The sequence below is a fragment of the Elephantulus edwardii genome, unplaced genomic scaffold (assembly GCF_000299155.1).
Source record: "Elephantulus edwardii isolate Elephantulus edwardi_28Jun2011 unplaced genomic scaffold, EleEdw1.0 scaffold00051, whole genome shotgun sequence".
Taxonomy (NCBI): domain Eukaryota; kingdom Metazoa; phylum Chordata; class Mammalia; order Macroscelidea; family Macroscelididae; genus Elephantulus; species Elephantulus edwardii.
Genome location: NW_006399801.1, coordinates 12,149,162 through 12,166,235, shown reverse-complemented (window position 1 = coordinate 12,166,235; position 17,074 = coordinate 12,149,162). Strand labels below are relative to the sequence as shown.

The 17,074-nt window shown below is 38.2% G+C and overlaps 1 protein-coding gene across 1 annotated transcript in view; it reads left to right on the top strand.

The window, feature by feature from the left end:
* LOC102846900 overlaps nt 1–17,074 on the top strand; it is a 79,759-nt gene that overhangs the window by 763 nt on the left and 61,922 nt on the right. The window lies entirely within an intron of this gene.

The window sequence follows — 17,074 nt, the reverse complement described above, 5'->3', positions numbered from 1 at the left end:
CGGGAGTCCCTGCAAGGTCCGCGGGAGGACAAGCGCGAGCGCCCAGCCTGGCTCCGGCCCCGTTCCCGCCGTCGTGAAGCTGCCTTGTCGCCGGCACCGCCGCCGCCCGCTCCGTCCCCGCTCCGCCGCCCGCCTCCGCCGCTCGCGCCCGCCTGCTTTCCGGGAACCGTCCGCGTTCAATAAAACCTTCCTCAACAGCCTGTCTGACGTTTTCTCTACACTGGTAACACATAACCGATCTCACGTTAAACATTCTTTGACTTCTCTTTTTCTGACTTCAGCGTTAATCCTGCTCCGAGTGCCCTTAGCCCAATTTCATTCATCCGCGTTGTGACCTTTTTTGCGCCTTCGGAAGAAGCGTGTTTCTCCCCCCCCCCCAGCTTTTGCGAGCTGTTGAGGTAGGGATTCCAGGTTTGGAGGGATGGTAAGCGGACCTGCAGCCTGTTCCCGGCAGGTGATGGTGTGGCCAAGGACGGGCCCCCGCGCGGCCCGGAGGCAGCTCGTCGTCCTCTGTTCTGGGTCAGGTGGTCCTCAAGCCGTCGCCGCTGAAATCCCTATTCTTCCCTGAATTCGGTAATGTAGAGTGTGGTGTATGTATGTTGTATTTGTTTTTTTCTCCCTTTTCTTTTTCCCTCCCCTTCCAGGTGTAAGAGTTACTGCCCTTCGTCTGAATCTGGGGAGCATACAGTGCTGCAGTGCTAGAAGAGTTCACGTTTTTTAAATGTTTGAATCTGGTTTGGGGGCAGCTTTGAAGAGTAGTTGTTAAAAAGTTATGTTGAACCTCTACCAGGGCTTATTGTCTATACTGTACTGGGGAGGGGGATGGTTGTTATGGAAGTAGCAGTTAGGGACCAGAAACAAGTAGAGGGAAAGATCTCTTCTGTACCTTGCCCTACACTGTAGACTAGAGCTCTTAATTAACTCCAGAGAATCTCACTGAGCATTCCGTAGTGTCTCCAAACATTCTGAGTTTGGAAGAACTAAAATGGTATTGTTTAGCTTTTTTGAGTTTTACACCCTCTCACCCTAATCCATTCTCCCTTATTACTAAAATTCTTGAGTGGAATAAGAGCAGGGACATTTTTGCACTTTATTAAATAGTGAACACTGACTGAAGTGGTTTAAACCGTTCCCTTCTGATTTTAAGGACACCTTTTAGAATCTGTTTTTGGCATTTGTTACTAATTTGGACTCCTTGTTACTAAGAGGTAGTCATTTAATAGCTCTTAGGCATAATATTTGCTTATTCTATAAACTTTTTCTTGTAGTAAAATCGACATTCTAGTATTTACTGCTTCCACATCAAAAAGTTTTGAAGTGGAAACACACTCCCCCCCCTTTTCTTTTTTGTTTAGCTGTTAAGTAAGCACATTGGCTACAGGTTAAATATACTTTGTTTTACCATTAACTGTATTCTGTAACAACAGGATTTTCAATCTCTGTGCAGCATATATTTTTCAGGCTATACACATAAACCAAGCAGTGCAGTTAAAATAATTGAATACCTTCTTGAAATCCTGGCAAAGAGGCAGTGGGGGTGGGGGTGGAAATCTTAGAAAGCAGATAATCAAGGTAGCGCCTCCTCTTGGGAAGAGGAGGTGGGTTTATGGCAGTAGATAGAACTTTAATGGAAAATTATACTGAGATCCTTGACCTAAATAAAATGAAACAGTATTAAAAAATTGTAAGTGTTCCTTTCAGTTGCTGTGAATATAGTAAAAACAAAGATTTTCTGATTTTGAATACTTGTTTGCTTATAGTTTAGGAAATTTGAGTTTTAAATTAGGGCCCACACCTAGGTGGATGAATGAACAAGGGAACCATAGTTTTTTTAAAAGCCTTGATGAGTTTACATACCTTGAGCAGGTCCTAGGAAAGGTGGCCAGCTGCATAGGCAGTTTGCACTACTGACCCATAGGTGGCACTAATGGTCAAATCCACCAGCAACTCTAGGATAAAGATTAGTAATCTCTTGATTTACAGCCTCCAAAAAACTCCCTTAAGGATCAGCTATAAATGAGTTTGAGTTTTACGGGTCTGTCTCAGTTTAATCTGCAGTGGTGTACCATAAGGAAGGCTATTGTAATGCTTGTTTTATGTTGCAAGTTTTTCAGACTAGGATTCTCAGCAGTCACCTCTTAAAATGTGACTCTTAAATGGTGGGCAATTTCTTCCCTCCCTCAAAATCATATATGAGTTTTGGAATTGAGGAAATACTATTTTAAGACACATGGAAATTAAACTGTAGTTTTTCCAGTTCTTTCTTAACCTTCCAGAGTAGTTTTTCAGTGGTACTCCATAAACCCTAAGAGCATTTCTGGTCTAATAAAAAGAGGGCTATCTTGCCCCCCCCAACCCCACCCCATTGTTTTGGGTTTTCCCTGCCTTTAACTCTTACTGTTTCTTTAAGGAGTCGTGATGATCATGCTAAACATTAAGCATTCAGCACCCAACCCAAGATTGATGAGTAGAATTCACTAGCTGCTCCAACTTTGAAACCCTATGGGAAAGTTCTTTTTTGTCCTATATAATCACTAAGAGACAGAACTGATTGACAGCAGTAGGTTACTGCCTTAAAATAGAACATAGAAAGATTTTATATAAATTTGAGTATTGAATCTTTCAAAGCATCTGGATAACCTAGTGTGTTGTAGCAAAATAATTTCTGAGAGCCCTCATTTAAAAGTTACAAGTGTAGTACACAGAATGAGTTCGTATGTAAATAATTGTTCTAATGAGTCACATAGAAGGTCCAATACTTTTTCTCAGTTTGGTTTTACTGATGATAATGTATCTACTTTTGTTGTACTTGCAAGTTATACATTTATTCCTCTAAGACGAAATTCATTTGCAGGTACCATCTGATTGAATTTTACCTTAATCTGTATGTATTTAAATTCATCTTATTTCTATTTTTTTCCTTTTAATTTAGCATGAGAAGTAGATGAAAGTATGGTTCAGTTCCCAGCTATCACATGGAAATGTTGTTTCGAAATTAGGGCTTTAAAAGTGGTGACTAGAGCTTTTTTGACCAAGTAGTTGCCATTTCAGCCTTACAACCTTATTTATAGAAGAATCTCTTGGAGTGAGAAAGATCGAAGTCCATCCTGCCTGATTAGATAGCAGTAGAAAGTTTTCGAAGAATTGTGGAAGGACCACTAGGGAAGTCTTAAACAGCTGGGCAAGTCTCATCTCGGTATGAGGAAGACTTTATAACAACTAGAAAGAAGCGGATTGCTTGTGAAAGGGCAACTTTTCTTCACCTCCAGTGGAAATATCCAGGTAGATAGAAGAGATGACTGGTTTTGAAATTGGATTCTAAGTACAGCACAAATATTGAATAATTATCATTTCATTTGATAATAACAATATACAAAAAATTTAGTTTTGGAGTGGGTGCAGAAAAAAATTTTGTGGAGGAAAAACTAGAACTATATAGTATATTTATATTTTTTGGCTACTTAGTTTAGGAACAGTTTTAATTATATCTTTCTGTTGTCCAGATAGTGATCACGGTTGGCATGTTTAGAATTGCCACAGCCCTTAGGAATTTTTACATAAAAAATTAAAGAATAATGGTTTAAGTTGTAGCTGAATGAATGCATGTGTGTACAACGAAGTAGCTAACTGATGATATTTTTAATACTTTATTTTTCTAATAAAGGAACAAAGGACAAGTTAGCTCCTTTGGGAGGCTGAAGTATTTAATCAGGATCCACAAGTTGGTCCACTATGTTTTAAATTTTTTGCAACGTGTTTAGGTAGAGTTTTATAAAGCTTTTAACTACAAAAATCTAGTTCATGGAAAGTAAAAAAAATCAGATTTTCTTTAGAGAAGAGAGACATTGTTTCTCTTCACGCAAACTTTTTTTTTAATTAGAAAACTTGGCAAATATTCTTGTTCTTGGTAAATTAATTGTTCTAAGCACTGTATCCAGGTTAGAATCTTCTGTAAGAAATACAGAATTTTGTGTGTTTTGGTATTTCTTGAAGACTAGAGTGCTAATGAATGCATGGAGAGGACTAGCCAACTTGGTCATTGTTACTTGCTTGATAGACTGATAACCAGGAAATAGTGAAATTTCTGCTCTCACGTGATAGCTGATTAATTAGTGAAAAGGGAGAAATGCCTTTGTTCCAGTTCTCACATGACTATAGCAGGCATCCAGTGATGAAAGGCTTTTGAGCCTTGTGGACACAGTTACATTTTTGGTATTCAGGTATTTTTGAGTTACAACTTATTGCCAGCAACAGGTGTTGAAGGAGCAGTCCTACTTTTGCCCATCTGCTTCAATTAAAAGTACAAGGAGTGGCTTGGGGGTAAAGAGTCCTTCCTCGTCAAACATGGTTGTATGTATGAAGGTGCTTATCAGGTGTTGATATTCTGCATTCAGTTTTTCTCTTAACTTTTGTTCAAGACCCATGCAGTTAGTGCAAGTGTTTATATAGATTTTTAAAATTTAGTTTATATCTAGTATTTATATGAGACAGTTACAAAATTGCTTTACACAACCAGGAATTTGATAGCAGTCAGTGAAGGACACATTTTGAAATTATTTTTTTTTTCTTCCTCCCCCATCTAATGTCTTTACTGTGATCATGGTACTGGTAAAATTTATCTGAAAGAAATCTAGATCTTAGAGATGAGGTTTTTGAGATGAATTAAAGAGTGGCAAGGAGATGATAAAATATAGTATGATAAATCTGTTACAAATGTCTGCAAATTATGTATTAAAATTCTCTACACATGCTGACGTTATGTTAGAGGAAATCTTTAATATGGAGAGTTTAATTTTTTGAAGATAAAAGTACCTTTTTTTTTTAGTTGAAGCCTTTATTAACCAATAGGAATCATAGCAAAGTGGTATCTACGGTTTAAAGGAATCACAGTTAAAGAAATTAGTTAAGTGAATGAAAAGTTACTCCATGTAGAAAAAAAATATGAATGGGAAATTGCTTTATGTAAAGGAAAGAGTTAAGAAAATGACAGGGACATCCAGTCTTTGCTACTGTAGGTCAGTGTGTTGGTTAGTATTGGTCCATAAGCCAGTCCGTTTGAATTGACAGCCATTTTTATAAGGCCTGTGAATTAAATAAATTTATAATCTTAAAGAGTTGAAAAAAAATCATCAAAAGAAGAATACTTTTGGACACACAAGCATATGAAACTAAAATTTCAGAGTCTGTCAGTAAGCTTGTGTTGAAACAAAGTCTGTGATTTGATACTATTTACTCTCTTCATTTACTGAAAAAATTGCTGATCCTTGATTTCCAGTTCACAGACAGTAATTTTCTAGGGTTAGCAGTTTGGGTTTTTGGATAGTGCCATGATTTTCTTGATCATCTGTCACCTGGAACTAACAGGTCTTACTGTTTATTCCTGTAATCTTACATTCATATAGTCTCCTCTCTGCCTAGAAGGTTGGGTTCTTGAAAATTTAGTGTACTGTTGAAGAGAGGAGTGTTGTTGAATGCCATTGATTCGACTAAGAAGACCCTGTGATCAGTGAATCTGAACCCTGTCCTGTCCTGTTTCATCTTCATCATCATCTCTGACACACTTGAGCCAGTGTTAAAGTCATGGTGTCAGTCCATATTTTTGAAGGTCTTCCCTTTGTTGACCTTCTACCTTTCCAAGAATGATTGCCTTTTCCAAGGACTGGCCCTTGATAGCAGCACGCCCAGAGTGCCTATACACTTGGAGTGAAAATAGGTTCTTATATTTGCAATACTTTAAAAGAATTACTTGGGAGGGAGGATTAATGAGGACTTGTATTTTTAGTAATGCACTATAGAGTAAGGTAGCTTTTTAGCTGCTTCAATCCTTTTCTATACTGGCTGATAGTGTCCACGGTGCTAAATTACAGTATACGTGTCAGGCATTTCAGAATGAAGCCTACTGTCCAAGGTATTGTAGGTTAGACTTTAGTTTTTTCCCAACCATATCCTCTTTTTTTTCATTTGTATTCTGTCTGCCAAGTAAACAAAGCTACAGGTGTTTGTAAATATCATTCCCTTTTACTATCCTTCTTGTTTGTGTCACACTACCATGTTTGGTGTTTGTTGGTTTTTGTTGTTTTGTTTTGTTTTTTTAATGTGTATGTTTGCAGTGCTTGCCTTTTTTTACATTGTTTTTGTTGTGTACCACTGAGTTGGAAACAATCCATAGCCAACCCTCTTTTGGGTTTTCAGAGGCAGGTAATTGGCACAGGAGGACATTTTGACATTAACTCTGTTAAAACTGCCTAAAAATTTTCACTCACTCTCACTACAGTAAACAAATACTTGAGCACCTGTACTGTTCGAAATGTAAACTAGAATGTTTTGAAATTGTGTGTCTCTGCCACATAGATAACTTTCTGTCTTGTATTATAGTTTGTGAATATGCCTTACTTTCTTTTTTGTTATATTACAAAGTTTTGAGGGCCAAGTCTGTTTTTGTTGTCTGCTGTCTTGTACATGGAGTAGATAGATGCTCACTTTTCTACTTTATGACTATTTTTTATGTTGGTTCTTTGGTAAGGTAGAACATCCTGACCCTTTGTTAGAATATTGCTTGTAAGCAAGTGAGCATTTTGCTCACACTGGGAGAGTAGTGCTTACCAGAAGTTGTGTTGGCTTTAAGAGCTGTTTTAGGGCAGATAATGTTTTGTAGTTATTTAATGAGATTTCCCAACTTAAGAAATGAGTGCAGACTCTTCCCATGGAAGTGAAGTTGGATACTTTAGAAAGCCTTAATAAAAGTAACTCAGAAAAGAATTGTTGCAGGTATACCTGCAGTAACTAAATATTTGCAGGAAAGAGTAACAGTGGTTTTGAAAGAGTTGCTGTAAATGACTTTACCAGCATCTCTTACAGCTTTTTACTTCAATAAGTTGAAACAGGGAATTGTAGATGATGCTTTTATAGATGTGATTTAGACCAAGTAGCTGTCCTCAGTACCAGTCCCTAAGTACTGTGGCCTCATTAAAATTGACCAATGAATGTACATTTATGTGTTGAAGAAAATGTTTGAGTAAAATATATGTGTATGAGTTTGCTTTTCCATGTTAGCTCTTGCATGTGATCATTTTGTTATAAGAATGCTCTTGCTTCATTCAGTTAGTACACTTGATTTTTGTTTTCCAAATGAGTAGAACAACATAAGATCCCGAATAAAGATGTTGATTATGCTGTGGTAGAATAGGGAACTGGCATTGGGCTACCAGAAAACCCATTAAGGCCTGGTTTTGTTTCCAAGTAATCCACTGTAACCTAATGGTTTTAGATTGGTTACTTTTGTTTAATTCTTAGTTTTTCATGGGAGTAATGAAGGTAAATATCATAGCCTACTGCAAAGAATAGCCTTTCTTAGCAACATGCTTAAAGTTTGCAAGATGAAGCTTTGCCATCTTTGCTTCAGTCTGGCTGCACCTTCTCCAAAATATAGCTGTTTGTTCTTTTGGCAGTTAATGGGATATTCAGTATTCTTCTCCAGCACCAGCAGTTTGGAGAAGGACATCATGCTTGGAAAAGTGGGGGAATGGCGAAGGAGAGGCAGACCCTCAGCCAGGTGGATTGACACAGTTACTGTAGCAGTGGGTTCAAGTATGTCACAGACTGACATTAGTACATGATAGGACAGGGTCAGATCTATTATTCATAGGGTCACTATGAATTGAACTTGATGGCACCTAACAACAATGAAGATAAAGTGATAAAAGATAACATGACCTTTGAGGTCCTAGATAATGCAGTATGTCAGTAAATTATTTTTGTGATCTTTGGAGCAAATTACTGAACTCTGGTGCTTAGGTTTTCCCGTACTGGCATGCTATTGCTGAAGAAAATTCACAAGGTGAACTTTACATTTGAAGTAGTAGAATAAACCTTGCCTATAGCACTTACTCAAATATTTGTATTAGTGAACCTGAACCCTATAAGTAATAACGTGTATATTTATTAAGCAAGGCCAGATTTCTAAATGTAGTTTATATAAGGGATCTCTTGCTCTCTACCAGCTTAGACTGACATTTTTGTCCAGCAGCAATATGCCATTTGTTCATCAGGTAGTGCACATCCTGGAATTTATCATGAAGGAGTTAACTGTGCTTGGTGCCCTCCTCATCCATCCTTTACTGATAATTCATTTGTTTCAGATGAAAAGGCTGGGGAAAGTAAAGATATGGTGAAAATCTAAAGATAAAATTACAGTGGATTCTTGGACAGCATACACAGGGTTGAATTGCCAAGACCAGTCCACTAGCACCCTCCCCCCCCATTTTCCTGTGGGTGTTGTAGTGAGCTCAAGTCTTTCCAGTCATTTCCATGTGTCCAGTTTGTCTTGCATTGCCCTCATGGAGATGAGATGATTATGGGCTCTATGAGGAGAAGCGTGGTGTTAGGATTGGTGGATGATCCATCAACAATCTGCGTTATGCAGATGACACAACCCTGCTTGCTGAAACTGAGGAGGACCTATGCACTTACTGCAGAGGGTCAAGGACTGCAGCCTTCAATATGGACTGAGGCTCAATGTCGAGAAGACAGAAATTCTCACCACTGGACCAATCTGTAGCATCAGGATGGATGGTGAAGAGATTGAGATTGTTCACAGCTTCCGTTTGCTCGGCTCCACGGTCAAGACTCTTGGCACCAGTAGCCAGGAAATAAAAAAACGTATTGCGATGGGAAAGTCTGTTAGGGACCTCTCTAAAGTACTCAGGAGCAACAGTGTTTCTCTGGAGACTAAGGTGTGTCTGATATAGGCCATGGTTTTTGCAATCACTTGTTATGCATCAGAGAGTTGGACAGTGACTAGGGAGGATAGAAGGAGAATTGACACCTCTGAGCTGTGGTGCTGGAGAAGAGTATTGAATGTACCGAGGACTGCCAAGAAAACAAACAGATTCATCCTAGAGAGGGTTAAAGTAGGCTGCTCCTTGGAGGCAAGGATTCTGGGACTTCGCCTGACATACTTTGGTCATGTTGTAAGGAGAGACAGGTCTTTAGAGAGGGACATCATGCTGGGCAGAGTGGAGGGACAGCGCAGGAGGGGAAGACCCTCTATGAGGTGGATTGATTCAGTGACTGGGGTAATCGGGATGGGTGTGTCAGAGGCAATGAGATTGGCACAGGATAGAGCAGGGTTTAGGGCTATTGTACATAGGGTCGCTATGAGTCGCAAACGACTCGACGGCACATAACAACATTTTAAGTAACAACTTGGCAACACTGGAGCTTGCCAACAGTTGAAAACCTGCCTTGTTCAGGGATCAGATTTTTAACTGAAACTAATTACAATCACCAGTTGTGTTTTTTAGACAGCCTGTGAAGTGTTAAGGTGATTTTAGGCAGTTTTGGGGAAAGCAGTTCAGTTTATTCTTTAAATATTTGATTGCTAATTGCCAGTTGCCAGATCTCTAAAACTTTAGAGAGAATCAAGCTCATAAAATTGCTATTGCAGTGTTTTTCCTCCCCCCCCCCATTTAATTTTTAATTTTTGGTTACATTTTTCTTTTTAACTGATTTTGAAGAAATCTTAGTGGTACCATATATTTTTATGAAGAATTCAAATACATTATTTTACATTATAGGATATGTTGCTGGGAAGTATCTATTATGTATTAATTTATTAGTAATTATATTGTAAGCCAGGAGTACCTGTATTCAAGGTCCAAAATAAGATAATAAGAGAATATATTTTCATATACTTAACCCTTAGTCTTTTAAACCTAATTTAGTGCTTAATTTCTTAGAATATTTTCCTGATTATTAATCTTTTTATTCTTAAGCTGCATAATGAGAACTGGAAGGATTGTATGTATAGGGAATTGGGTAATATACGGCGTCAACTTGGAAAGGTGAGTGGGAGTGGGGTGGAATTAATGAAAAAGAAACAAGAATGTGACCAAGATTAGCAGTGCTAGTAATTCAGAACATTTTCAGCCTGTGAGAGATGACAGTGTGAAGTATAAATTGTTGTTATGTGCCGTCGAGTTGTTTGCGACTCATAGCGACCCTATATACAACAGCCCTAAACCCTGCTCTATACTGTGCCAGTCGCATTGCCTCTGACACACCCATCCCGATTACCCCAGTCACTGAATCAATTCACCTCATAGAGGGTCTTCCCCTCCTGCGCTGTCCCTCTACCCAGCATGATGTCCCTCTCTAAAGACCTGTGTCTCCTTACAACATGTCCAAAGTATGTCAGATGAAGCTTCAGAATCCTTGCCTCCAAGGAGTAGCCTGGTTTAACCCTCTCTAGGATGAATCTGTTTGTTTTCTTGGCAGTCCATGGTACATTCAATTCTCCAGCACCACAGCTCCAAGACGTCAATTCTTCTATCCTCCCTAGTCATTTGCAGTCACTTGTTATGAAGTATAAATAGATTCACATATTAAAAGCTGTTTATCAAAGTTGCTTAAGGAATAGTAGACTAGTTTTGTATTTGGAATTCCTCTAGCTATGGTGTTCTAAAACCAGGTGAGCATGAATGGTTACCCTCTCCCTCAGCTGGTATGTTTTAATTCAGCCTTCAGGTGGGCTCTTGTAGCAAACTGAAGAGATGTAGGGAGATAGTGTGGTAGATTATTAGTGCTTAGTATTCCATTTCAGCTTATTACTGTCATCGGGAGTAGGGAACTGGATATTCCAGCTCAAACCAGAAGTCTAGATTTTTATAGAAAATCTGATAGTTAAGATGTCTTCAGGTAACTAAAAAACATCTAAGTTAGAGTAAGTATTGGCTTATCTTTTAACTTTTTGATGTAGATAATGAGATTTAGAAGTCCTTTAAATATCTTATTGTTTAGCTTTGTAAATTGTTGCTTGAATGTTGACAAAATCAACTTTTATAATTAGTTATAGATAGGATTCCTAGATACTTAAGGAGCTTTGGTGGTACACTCTGTTAAGTGTTGGGCTGCTAATCTAAAGTCAGCAGTTGAAATCCACCACTAGTTCTTTGATAAAAAGATGTGCTGTATCCTGTAAAAACTTAGAAACCCAGTGTAAAGTTGGCTGTGAGTTGAAAGTGACTTGATGGCAGTTGGTTTGGTTTTAATAACTACTGAATAACATATACAATTTTTAAAAGAATAAACAACATTAGTTTTAAATGTTGGTATCTCTTTATACAAAATGACTTCAGAGTATTGACAGTAACTAGAGTATGATGTGGCAGTGTAAATGGTTAGAAATCTATATACTATGATAGTTTGATATCAGATATCAAATACAGGTTAGCATAGTATAGTGAGAAGGCTGAACAGTTGTCTTCCGTATGATTTACGGAAACCTGTGGGGTCAGCTTTGAGTTGTTTCTGACTTGATGGCACACAACAATTAAAAAAACGTAGTGTGATATGTACCTGTATCTTGTCTAGAAAAAGGTTTTAATCAGTCTACTTGGTTTCTGTAGAAAGAAAATCATGCTGTTTTTTTAACTTTCCTTTTTTTTTTTTGTCTTCTCACACCTCATTTCCACTTCTGAGAGATGGTAACAAATTATAAATTAAATCCTCAAGATTTGGTTTGTTCTGTACCTTTCACAATAGACAAATCACCTGATACAATTAATTGACTTGTTTTGCTTTCCCCTTCTAATTATTTTTACTCTCAGGATTGGCATGTGATTACAGTGCTTCAGTTAATGGATAATGGAGGACTTCAATAGAGATGATGTAGATGAGAGTACAAATGAAATTGTAAGTAAAAGTAAAGTATAGACTTACCCTGTCTGCCTGGTAGTATCTGTCCTCATAAACTGGTTCTTGCCAGCTTTCTAGATGGTAGTTGTGCTGTCACTCTCCTACTGCTATAGATAGAAGAATTCCTGGGTATCTTTGTTTACACTTCAATTCTTAAAGCATTCTCCCTGACCCTTGCCTGGCTGTTAAATGGTAGCTTTGCCACTTGAAACATAAATACTGTTTTAACAGCTGGGTAGCTTAGTAGAAGCAGTCCTGTTGGAATATTCTCATTTTGGTGAGTAGGTCTTAAGTTGTGCCAGCATTTCACTTGCTAGGAAGATCTGAAGAGCCCACGTGCAGTCCTTGGCCCTACCAGTGTGGTGAGCTAGGTAAATTCCCAGGTTATCTGCTGTTCACAGATCCTATATGTGAATCAAGCATAGAAAGCATCTGCTTAATACTGATTTTTAGTCGAATTTAAGGTGAATTTATGTTGCTGCTTGAAAAGATAAAATTGTGGGTAGGGCATATATGCTCAGGAATATGTTATAGCACACGTTTCTGTTGTTGTTACTGTATGATTATTAAGCTAGTGACCTTGTTGTTAGGTGTCCTTGAGTTGAGTAGGACTCATAGTGACCCTATGAACAAAAAATCTGAACCCTGTATCCTGCACCATCTTCATACTTCCTGACACACAATAGCCCATTGTGGCAATCACCTTATCAGTCAACTTGGTTGAGGGTCTTCCTCTCCATCCCTGATTCTCCAACCTTTCCAGCATCATGTCCTTCTCCAAGGACTATCACTTCCTAGTAACATGTCCAAAGTATGTGAGGCAAATAAATCCTCATCATTTTTGCCTCCAGAGAGTACTCTGGCTGCACCTTCTCCAAGACATAGCTATTTGTTCTCTTGGCCATCCATGGGATGTTCAGTGCTCTTCTCCAACACCACAGTTCAAAGGCGTCAATTCTTTTTCTTTCATCCTTATTTGTTGTCCAGCTCTCAGATGCATGGCAGGTAATGGGAAAGACTGGCCTGTATCAGATGCACCTTAGTCTTCAAACTGACATCACTGCTCAAAGGTCCCGAACTGCAGATTTTCCCAGTGCAGTGCATCTCCTTATTTCCTGGCTGCTAGTAGTACCAAGGGTTTTAATTGTGGATCCAAGCAAGATGAAGCTGTTGACAATTTCAGCCTCTTCTCCATCCGTCAGATGTTGCCTATTGATCCAGTGGTAAGAATCTTTGTTCCTGACATTGAGAGAATCCATACTGAAGGCTGCATTCCTTGATCTTCTGCAACAAGTGTTTCAAGGCCTCCTCACTTTGAGCAAGCAAGGTTGTATCATTTGCATAATTCAGGTTATTTGATGAGTTGCCTTCCAATCCTGATGCCACACTCCTCTTCATAGAGTCCATCCAGCATCTTGAATAATTTGCTCAGCATACAGATTGAATAGGTATGGAGAGACAATACAACCATGATCTACTCCCTTCCCAATTCCAAACCATGCAGTGCTCCCCTCCTCCATTCGCACAACAGCCTCCTGGTCCAGGTATAGGTTCCTCATGAGCACAGTCAAGTGCTCTGGTATTCCCTTTCAGTGTCAGCCACAAGTTGTTATGATCCACACAGTGAAATGCCTTTGTATATTAAATAAAGTGTAAATAGACATTCTTTTGGTATTCCTTACTTTAAGGCAGGATCCATCTGATATCAGCAATGATGTCCCTGGTACCGTGGCCTCTTCTAAATCCTGTTTGTACTTCTGGCAGTTCCTTATCTATGCACTGTTCTAGCCGTTTTTGAATGATCTTCAGTATTTTGCTTGCATGTGATATCAATGATACCATTCGATAATTGATCTAGTAATTTTTCAGTTTTGCTATTTTGTTAGAGTATTTGTCTTCAATTTTCTTAGCAATCTTGGAAACAACTAGATAAGCACTACTTTGAATTAGATACAGAATTTCCAACAGGGATAGTCCATTTACTTGATGGCCTCTTTAGGCTCTTGTTCTTCAGTAGCTTTTCCTACCTTCCTTCCCCTCTACCATTGATCAAGAAATTACATCATTCCCCCCTCCTTTGAACTCCCCACAGGCTAGGTTTGGCTGATCACCTTCAGATGTTTTAAGTATATGTCTACTCTAAGAATTTTCTATAAACTCACTCACTTGCATTTGTGTCAGAACTGACTGACTCATAGCTGGCTCTCTCTGTTAAATTTTTATGGCTATGAATCTCATGAGAGGAGACTGCCTATCTTTATACCTCAGAGCCACTGGTGGACTCTTAACTTCCAGAGACGCATAGCCTTTGGGTTAGCAGTCCAATGGACTGGGCCACCAGAACTTCCCTTTCTAAAAACTGTTGCTGCTGTTTCAAATGTTGTGGAGTCAGAGCTAACTCACAGCTGACAATCCAGTGGGTTTTCAGAGGCTGTAAGTTTGCACAGGGACAATTGCCTATTTTCTTTTTCCTCTTTTGGTGCAACTGGTGGATTTGAACCACTTATTTTTGGGTTGGCAGCATAACTCTATACCCATTAAGCCACCAGAGCCCCCTTTTCTGTCAACTAGTAGGTAAAAATTTGATTAGATTCAGGTTTTGTTTTGCTTTTTGTTTTGCAGAAGTGTTTAAGTAATGGTTAGCAGTATCCCATCAGGCCACACATAGGTTTTCCTTTTAGAGTGTTAATCAGTATCCTTCTAAAGCCCTCCATTGCCTTTTCGGATTTCAGTGTACATTGAATAATGTATGCTTGTAGGGGTAGTTTTCTAATTATTTGTCTGCCTTAGCTAGATTATGTCTGATTTGTATTTGTTTCTAGCTTTGCTTTTTTTTTTTTTTAAAAAAAATAGTTATATCTTTTCTATTAATCTTAGGATGTGTCTAGAGTTCTTTAGTAATACTCTAAAATACCATCATTCATCTGTAAAGTGAGGATTAATTATTGTGCCTTTGGGCTGGGGTTTTTTTATCAGGTGAGTTAGTACATGTAGTGTGAAAAATAGTACTTGGCTCATAATAATTGGACAGATGCTAATTGTTAAATTAACTCTAGTTTTGTGGGTATAATTAACTCTTCTTACAAGTATAGTGGTGAAGTGGAGTTGATTTCAGGACAGTAGGATTTGAAGAGAATGATCTGAAGGAAAAATGCTACTTGGCCAGAATGCTCTGGCTTTTTAAATACAGAAAAATAGCCATAGTATAAGAGGTACAACACATAAGGAGGATCTTGAGGTATCACTGTGCAACAGAAGATGGATGTTGGCAATAGCAAGGGTAATGAATTAATGAGTGACTACAATGACAGGAAGTTAGTACAAAGAAAGGAAGTGACAGAATTGGGGGAAAGGTTGCATGGATGATGAGTTTTTATAAAGGTTTTCACTGTGTAATGGCCCATTAAGATTTTTATCTGAACAAGGGTTATTTTTGCCTATTGTTATTGTCATTCCATACATATTAGAACTTTCTGGGGTTTCTGATTACTTAAGTGAGGGAGAAGTTTGTTCTCTTCCTCAGCCTTTGTAATCTGCCATCTGATAGGCTTAACACAGTAAACAGAACCAAAGCTATCAATATTTGTATAGCCTATTCAGAAAGTTTAGTATTTTTGATCAGGTACTTGTTGTGTGCCATCAAGTCAGAACTCATAGCTGACCCTCCAGCGGGTTTTTAGAGGCAGTGATTGCATAGGAGGAGGTTGTCCATTCTGTGGAGCAGCTGGTGGATTCGTACTGGGTGCCTTCAGGTTCAGGATTGCAGCGCAGATTATTAACCAGTAGGCCACCAGGGTAATCTTTTAAAAATTTAATGTGAAAGTTTATAAAGAAGTTACTTTTCAACCATTTGTATACATTTTACACTAGTTAAAATCCATGGGCAAATGCTGCCATTCTGATCATTTATGGTTGATTGTTCCAGAATTTCTGGAATAAAGTGTTATTCCTGGTGTTATTGATGAGGACCTTACAGGGTATATCACATGAATGTCAGTGTCTGCAATTCTCAGCTCAGAAAGACTGCATGATGCTTGGCTAACACTTCCAGCTGCTAAGAAAAGGATCATGATAGAATGTCCGGAGGCGGGGCGGAGCTGAATATCTTTTTACTAGAGAGCCAAAAGGCTTTGCTAATGGATTGTATGTGGTTTGAAGAGAGTAAGTGAACAAGCAGCAAAGGATGGCTTCTTTTCCTTGTGAAAGTAGAGTTTGCATTTCCTTCTGGAAACAGGGACTCCAATAGGTTTAAGGAGGATGATAGAAATTATTTTATAATAGCACTGTTAATCATACATAAATGCCTTGGCTTGATTTTACTACTTGAACATTTGTTAGGTATTCACTAGGAGCATTCCCTCATCAGGCACAGTTTTAAAAATGGAGAATGTAGACTAAATGATTTTTAATTAACCTTTGTTTCTTAAAAAAAAATCCTACTATTAAGATTAGCAAAGACATGGGTTTGTTTTTTTATAACATGGTGATTAGAAACAAGCTTTTAAGACATGTGGGAGTCCAAATTCTTGTTAAGTATACTGGAGCATTTTAAAATACTGCTTTAGCTTTGCAAGCTATAAAATAGGATAATGGATAATGTTAGTTGTGAGAATTCAAATAATGCATACAGAGCTCTAGAAAAGTTATCTGGAGGGTGTTAGAAAGGAGCATGATATCAGATTAGGGACTCACTCTGTTTGGACAAGTTAGGAAAACTTTCCAAACAGTAATAGGAAATCTGGGAAGTATAAGTAGCCATTGGGGCTAAGGAAGGAACCAGACACCTTGGGACTGGATGATCCTGTGAGTGGAATCCTGTTCTAGGTTCCTAGTGGTAGAATTCTTTTTCATCTCCATTTATACTTGAATTACATTTAATAATCAATCTTTGTAAGTGAATAGTGCTGAATTCTTGAGTTCTTCCCACTTGGAAATACACAAATGTTTAAATCATTGGAATGGCATGATAACAGTTTTCATACCTTTGATAGTTCATTTTTTCTTTCATATTTTAATTTCCCTCAAAAAGATTATTGGAGTTTGTGCCATATATATACTCTAGTAATATCCATTCATAGGTTAAAGCAAGTGGTAGGTTCATAATTATTTATATGGAGGGATCTTAAATTCTGGGACTTATTTCTTTATAAAAAGATGTATTGTGATCCAGATGTTTAGATTGATAAAAACATTAAAAGAAGTATTTCTCACAGGAAAGGGAAGAGTAGTGGATAAATCTTGTGGCTTGTAAACTTTTCTAGGTTAACAAGATTTCAGTTGAAAAATAGTCTGTCATATTGGAGTAGAGCTGTTCAGGATGGAACAGGGTTAGAAGATTTAATTGCAGTTACATACTTTTAAAAATGTGAATAGCTGAGGT